Source organism: Malaclemys terrapin, chromosome 23, assembly GCF_027887155.1.
Source record: "Malaclemys terrapin pileata isolate rMalTer1 chromosome 23, rMalTer1.hap1, whole genome shotgun sequence".
NCBI classification, from domain to species: domain Eukaryota; kingdom Metazoa; phylum Chordata; order Testudines; family Emydidae; genus Malaclemys; species Malaclemys terrapin.
This window is the reverse complement of record NC_071527.1, coordinates 18,512,571-18,519,618: the sequence shown is the minus strand read 5'-3', so window position 1 is coordinate 18,519,618 and position 7,048 is coordinate 18,512,571.

Sequence of the window (7,048 nt, the reverse complement as noted above, 5' to 3'; positions counted from 1 at the left end):
TAAAGCCAAAGGCTTTGCCTGTGTTGTGCAGAAATCGCGTTTGAGCCAACTCCCACCTGTCTGTTAAATCCCCTCCAGCCCCGGCCACCTCTCTTCACGCTCCCTGTCCAGGAGGAGCAGGGCCATGCAGACTCGGCAAGCTTTGACCTCTTCTGGCAGTCGGGCTTGGTCTGTACTGTTAGCAAGACACTTGCAATAGCTTGGTTGGGATTACACAGTAATCAGCTTCTCTGAGAAATTCCTCACTTCCCAAAGGGCACCAGTCACTGAGCGAAGGGGCTGGAAAGGATGGCAGCCTGTGCTGCCTGCCTGTTCCCTGACGTGCACATCAATTTCAGTCCTCGGTCATGCAGCTTAAATGGCTGGCAGGCTTGCCCAGCTGCGGACAAGCCATGTATTAATCCCGTTAGACAGCAGCAAGATGTAACAAACGAGCCCGTAGGTCAGGCCGCTTGGGCAAGGCTGAACTTTGCTGCCTTTAATCATGCTTTGTACAAGCGGCGCTGAGGCAGGCAGCAAACCATGTCACGGCTCCGCCAGACACAGTGACTGGTGTCCCTCTGGCCTGTCAGGCGCCAGCCGGGCAGCTTTGCGTGGCAACCTGTCTAGGGAGGCCAAGGCGTCTGTCACAGGTGAAGGCAGTGAGGGAGCCGGGCTGCTGTGCAGTGGTGGGCAATGGGCCGGAGTCTAGCATCCGCAGTTCAGTGCCAGCTGGGTGGGCAGGTTAACACGCGGGGACGTGTGCTCCCCCCTCTGTGGAAAGAAAACTGCCCTGAGGCTTTCCATCTTGGTTCTGCTCCAGCGTACCTGCACAGCTGCCCCGCTTCGCCTCTACGGGCCCCAGTGTCCCGGCTTCGTTACCCACGCCACTGCACGGCTAATACCCTCTTCCTAGTGTGGCCGAGCACCGTGTCTTTCTCTGCAAGGTGTTACTACCTGAATTGCTGTGGGGAAGACACAGGAGAGCTTGTTGCTGATGATTTAGATAGTCTGAGCCAGAACCTGCTTAGGAGAGCCACTCAGCGCCGGCCCCCTCGCATCGTGCTCCACCCGACAAGGCAGGGCAAGGCTTCATGGGCACCCTGCTCTCTTGCCAGGTGCAGCAGGAAAAGGAACCTGAGGGTGCTGCATCTGAGTGCGGGGGCGGGATGGGAATGCAGCACCCACCTTGCTGATAGTGGCACACTCAGCCCAGGCTAGAAATCAAAGGGGCTTTGCCCGTCTGGCAGGGAAGCTGGTGTGTGCTTTCATGGAAGTGATTCCCCATCTGCTTGGATGTTTGGTTCAGCCCTGGTTGGGCACAGTCTGGGGCCTTGTCTGTCCTTTTTGTCGTTGGATTGACATCTGGCCCAGTTGCAGGCCCTCCTGGGTTTCTAGCCAGGCTGTGGGGGAAAATGCACCAGGGAAGGGTTTAATGCTTAAGCAGGCCTGGGGAGCTCAGTGGGGGAGGAAGTGAAAAGGTCGTCACGGGAGGACCTTTTTTCCAAGCCATGCAGGTTAAGCCTAGGGGTAAGATGATGGGGGGAGCTGTTGGGTAGGAGAGCTGGGAGGGGCGGGGCGGGGGCTGACTTTCACAGGAGACAAAAGCAGAATCTGGAATAAAAGTGAAAGCGGCCTCTGACCACCAGAAGCTGGGAGTGGCCAACGGGACGGATCACTCGGTAGTGGCCCTGTTCTGTTCATCTGGCATTGGCCGCCGGGGAAAGACAGGATGCTGGGCTGGATGGACCGGTTGGTCTGACCCCAGGTGGCTGTTCTTATAACTGGATATTAGTGGGGAATTCTGGAAAACCAGCTAGAGAGGGAGGCAGAAAGTGGGGAAATAGCCCCATGTCTTGGGGTAGGGAGGGATGGACCCAGCCACGCTAGGCTGTAGCTGGCTGGTGGGACTGGGGGATGTATTGGGCACCTCCCATAAATCGGCACAGGCTTTGCTAGCTGCATGTTCGTGGAAATGTGTCGCTTGTTGAAGCCAGGCAGCTCACTTCAAAGCGCCCGGTGCTAAAGTGGATGAAGGGAGGGTGGCTGCCGTAAGCTATTCACTGCATCGAACAGGGCTGGCTTTTGTCTGAGATTTGCATCACAGGCTGCACTTGTGTGTGGTCGTTCCAGGTCGCAGGGCCCTTTTCCCAAGTTTGGGGTGATAACCCTGGTGTTCCTGCTCAATTCTGGCACGGCAGCTGGCACTCTACCTACTCAAACACCTCCTGGCAGTTCCAGGTAGCACCATCTAGCTCTTACCAGTAGATCTCAAAGCACTTTGCAAAGGAGGTCAGTATCAGCATCCCCATTGTACGGCTGGGGAAACTGAGGCACAGAGAGGGGACATGGTTCGCCTGAGGTCACCCAGCAGGCCAGGGGCTGAGCTCGGACCTGAGTCAGGTTCGGAGTCCTCAGTCTCCAATCCACGGTAGTCGCAGGATTCTCTTTCTCTTCTAAATGGCCGGGCAGTTCTCAGAGAGTTGTTGCGTCCCACCCCAGACGCTGTTTCTGGGCGTCCTTCGGCAGAAATGCCGGCATAGAAATGCAAAGAATTATTAACAAACCTGGGACTGAAGCCTGGTTTTAGCAGTGACACAAAGTACTTTTTTGAAACCACTGCTTTTACGCTTCACTAAAATCAGAGCGCTCGGCCGTGCCCTGGGTGGGGGGGGGGGCTGCGTGGTGGTCCAGCTGCCCTCGTTAGATATTCATTCAGCATAGCAGTCTCCTGCCGTGTGGTTTTGCATATTTGTAAATCCACTCATCCCCCAAAAGGCCCCTCAAGGTTAGGTATCGGTCATTGCATCAATTCCCCCTTGTGTGAAGAATAAATCACCCAGTTGGTACGTGGACAGGGCGCAAGTGTTCTTTCAGTGACCGTCGGAAGGTGCGGAGTGGGGGCAGCGCTGCATTCACTTGCTTCCCCAGGCCCCACCGTTGAATGGAATCGGCTCTTGGCTGGCACACGGCAGTAACCAGAAGTTGATTTTTGGCCTTGGCAGTTTGCTTTGTTTTGATCTCATGCAGCATCTCAGCTGAGAGACAGGGCACCCTAGGGAACAAAGTTAAGCCCAGCGACGGCCGCTGTTTTCATCGTGCTTGTAGACAAAAGTGTCGTAACCAGGGCCTGAGAAGGATTTGAAGCGCAGCGGACACCTGTCTCCACCACGGATTTGAGCTGTGTTTGTAATGAGTCAGTGGTATGGTTGGCTGGGGAGGCGGTTAAGACAGCTGCTGAAGTGTGCAAGACTTCAGCCCCAGACCTGCATCTCGTTAGGGTTTTTCCTCTTCCTCGTTGGCATGGTGCACGCGGGGCCAGATTGGGAGAGGTTGCTATTAACCTCAGCTTAGCAAGGGAGGGGGTGGGGGTCGCCATTCTTTGGGGACTTGAAATGGGGAATGGAGGCTGCTTTCTCAGCCCCGTGAAGGTGGCTGCTGGAATCACGGGGCGCGGCTCTCGGCAGCACGTCCGGCTACATCTAGCATGGTCCCTCCTGGCCTTCAAATCTCTGAATCTAGGATCTACCTGAAAATCAAAGGCTCTGAATTGAGGCCGGAATGAAAAGCAGGGGGTGGGCTTGAGAGCTGAGCACGACCCTTGTGAAACTTGAGTTCTTACTGCAACCCACCCTCCAGCCCGATTTGCACCTGCCTCCACGGCCCCTGTCCTTACCCCACGCTAGGGGGAGCCTGGACCTTGTCTGCCTGATGCTGTCGCGCATGGTACTGGAAGTGGCAGAGGAGCTCCCTTGCAAGGATCTGCTCCACTCGAGGGAGTTCCCGGAGCTGGCCTGGGTCAGGGTGATTTTGCAGATGCAGAATATTTTCCCATTAGCCGCTTCCTTTATCTCTGCCCCATCTCCCAGTTCCGAGCAGCGGGGAGTTGTGGGGGGGGGACCCAGGACCCAGCATGCACCACACAGTCTTTGTCCCTGTGCACTCGAGGGTAGCAGGTCGTGCCTTCCCCGCTACCGGCCCAGCATTGTCGAGGTGACGCCACTGGTCTCCATGGGGAAGGGGGATGGGGTGGGGAGGATGCTATGGCAACCAGCCGGCACAGGGGAGAAGGGAAGAGGAGTTGCCTAGCAACAGAGGAAGTGCCAGGATGTTCTGATCTAACCAGCCTTGATGTTTGGGGGGAGTGGGATGGGGAGGAGAAGCGAAGGTGTCCATGCTGTCCCGGGGGTGGGGGCGGTGAGGATGAATTCTCAAATGTCTGCGAACAGTTTTGCCCAGCAGGGAGAAGGGGGGAGGGGGCACTGAGAGCAGTGCCTTTGGGCAGCGGGGTTACCCACCCCGCTGGAGCAGCAGCCAGGCTGCGGTGCCCAGCTAGGGAGGGGCTCCCAGGGCCCAGATGTTGGCTGCAGGTCAGCGAGTCTCAGGTGCTTGGGCTGGATTCATTCCAGGGGGGATTGGGGGCTTGTTTTTCTTTTAGGAGGGCAGCTCCTCTCCTTTGGCCCAGGTTTCCCGCGGGTTGGAACCCCGTGTCCTGGAATGGCTCCAGGATCCGTCCTACCCGCACACGCCCAGCAAAGCTCCCATCCCATACGGGGAGGGGGGGGGGAATCGGCAGTTTGCTAGCTCAGCAGGACGTGCGTGTGTCCCCTGGCCGGGGGCAGGGACCAGAACGGGACAGATGCCGCTTGCTGGCGCCTGGCGGGTACTGAATTGTCACCAGACACCCCCTTATAAACACCCGACTCTTATCTAGGCACAGGGGATTGCTGCAGGGTTCTCCGGGTACCTTGGGCCCAGCTCTGGCTCCAGCCCAATTAAACGGAGGCAGGTGCCGCTTTCAACATGAGGTGCAACATCTCAGTATTTGTCTCTGCCAGGCCCGTCTAGCCAATGGGACGATGGCAGAGCGCTGGGGGCTCGGGGAATTCACCCGTGGACGTAGCAGCGCCATTCCCAGCTCGGCCGCACGGTGCCGAAGAGGTCACTAACAGCTCTCAGGGCTAAGCACTTCGTCGGCTCTGCGCCCAACTTCCTAGTAGCCCAGACCGGGCTGCTCCTGGCTCTGTCATTGGGTCTCCCTCCCTTGGGGCTCAGCGTGCCCACCCTCAGCCGACTGGCAGCAGAATCCACCCAGCCGGCCGCTGCAATTCCCCTGCCTGCGGGCTCCATTCGGGCCCCATACGCCCGTCAGTGGCTGGACTCGGCCCAGTCATGGGAGCGTTTCTGCCCAGACCAGCCAACCGGTGTGCGTGCGCGTAACGCCCAGGCCCGCACTTGTGGAAGGTCACCAGCAGGTGGCAGCATGCCAGGCCTTATTTTTCTATTGCCGGGACTGTGGCAGCATCTGGCTTTGTAGCAAAGAACCCACCCGGGCCCCCGATTCCCTCCAGGCCCCACCCGCTGGAGTTGGCCCCTGGCACCTCCACAACGCCTGGGGTTGGGCGCAGCTGCTCCTCCCTGGCGCCAGCGGCTGGGTCAGCGGCCTGCGGTGTCCAGCGCTCCAGTGACAGCCCAGCTAGAGCCCTGGTCCCCTTCTGGGTTCTGCCCAGCGCGGGAAGAGCCGGATTCCCCGCCCCCACCCAGGGGTGTTCAGGCCCCTCCACCCAACGCTTTCGAAGCCCTAGCAGCAGCGGGGGGGGGAGGCGGGAATCGCTTTAACCCTGATTTCAGAAGGCACCAGCCAGGAGCAGGGGAAATTGGCAAGGAAGAGAAATGAAGCGCTGGAGGACTCAGTCCGGCTGGCCCGTAGCCAGCTCATTTATTACAAATATAGAGATCTATAATTTAATACAAAACCCCACCCAGCCCGGCAATAAAGCCAGGCGCTGGGCGGGGGAACCCTGTGTTGCCGGGCAGCCGCAGCGTGGGGGCTGTTTGCTGTCTGGGCAAAGGCAAAGAGACATTTCAGGATCAGGAACCCCGCTGTGTGCTGTGCTGGGGGGGCCAGCATGGGGGGGGTTATTCGCTGAGGTCCAGCCGAGAGCCCTGAGATTAGACGGCCAACGAGGCCTGAGCAATTGCCCAGGGGCCTGCGTTTCTGGCCAGTGTCTGAGGTTAGCCTGGCCGGGTGGGGGTGGGGGTGGGGGTGGGGGGGTGGCAGTCAGGGAGTGAGACAGGTGAATGTTGGGGCGGTGTCTGTGTGTCAAGTGTACGGCTGGTGAGTGAGGGGCAGAGCTGTGGGCTGTGTAGATACGTTGGGCACGTATGTGTACATGAGGGTGTATACCCTGGCGTGTGTGTGTGTTTAGTGGGGGGTGTACACAGTTGTGTGTGTGTACACATTGGGGGTGTACACAGCGGCAGGTGTGTGTGTGTGTGTACATGGGGGTGTACACAGCGCAGGGGTGTGTGTGTGTACATGGGGGTGTACACAGCGGCAGGGGGGTGTGTGTGTACATGGGGGTGTACACAGCGGCAGGGGTGTGTGTGTACATGGGGGTGTACACAGCGGCAGGGGGGGGTGTGTGTACATGGGGGTGTACACAGCGACAGGGGCGTGTGTGTGTACATGGGGGTGTACACAGCGGCAGGGGGGTGTGTGTGTACATGGGGGTGTACACAGCGACAGGGGTGTGTGTGTGTACATGGGGGTGTACACAGCGGCAGGGGTGTGTGTGTACATGGGGGTGTACACAGCGGCAGGGGTGTGTGTGTGTACATGGGGGTGTACACAGCGGCAGGTGTGTGTGTGTGTGTACATGGGGGTGTACACAGCGGCAGGTGTGTGTGTGTGTGTACATGGGGGTGTACACAGCGGCAGGGGTGTGTGTGTGTACATGGGGGTGTACACAGCGACAGGTGTGTGTGTGTGTACATGGGGGTGTACACAGCGGCAGGGGGGTGTGTGTGTGTACATGGGGGTGTACACAGCGGCAGGGGTGTGTGTGTGTACATGGGGGTGTACACAGCAGCAGGGGTGTGTGTGTGTACATGGGGGTGTACACAGCGGCAGGTGTGTGTGTGTACATGGGGGTGTACACAGCGACAGGGGGGTGTGTGTGTGTACATGGGGGTGTACACAGCGGCAGGGGGGTGTGTGTGTACATGGGGGTGTACACAGCGGCAGGGGGGTGTGTGTGTGTACATGGGGGTGTACACAGCGGCAGGG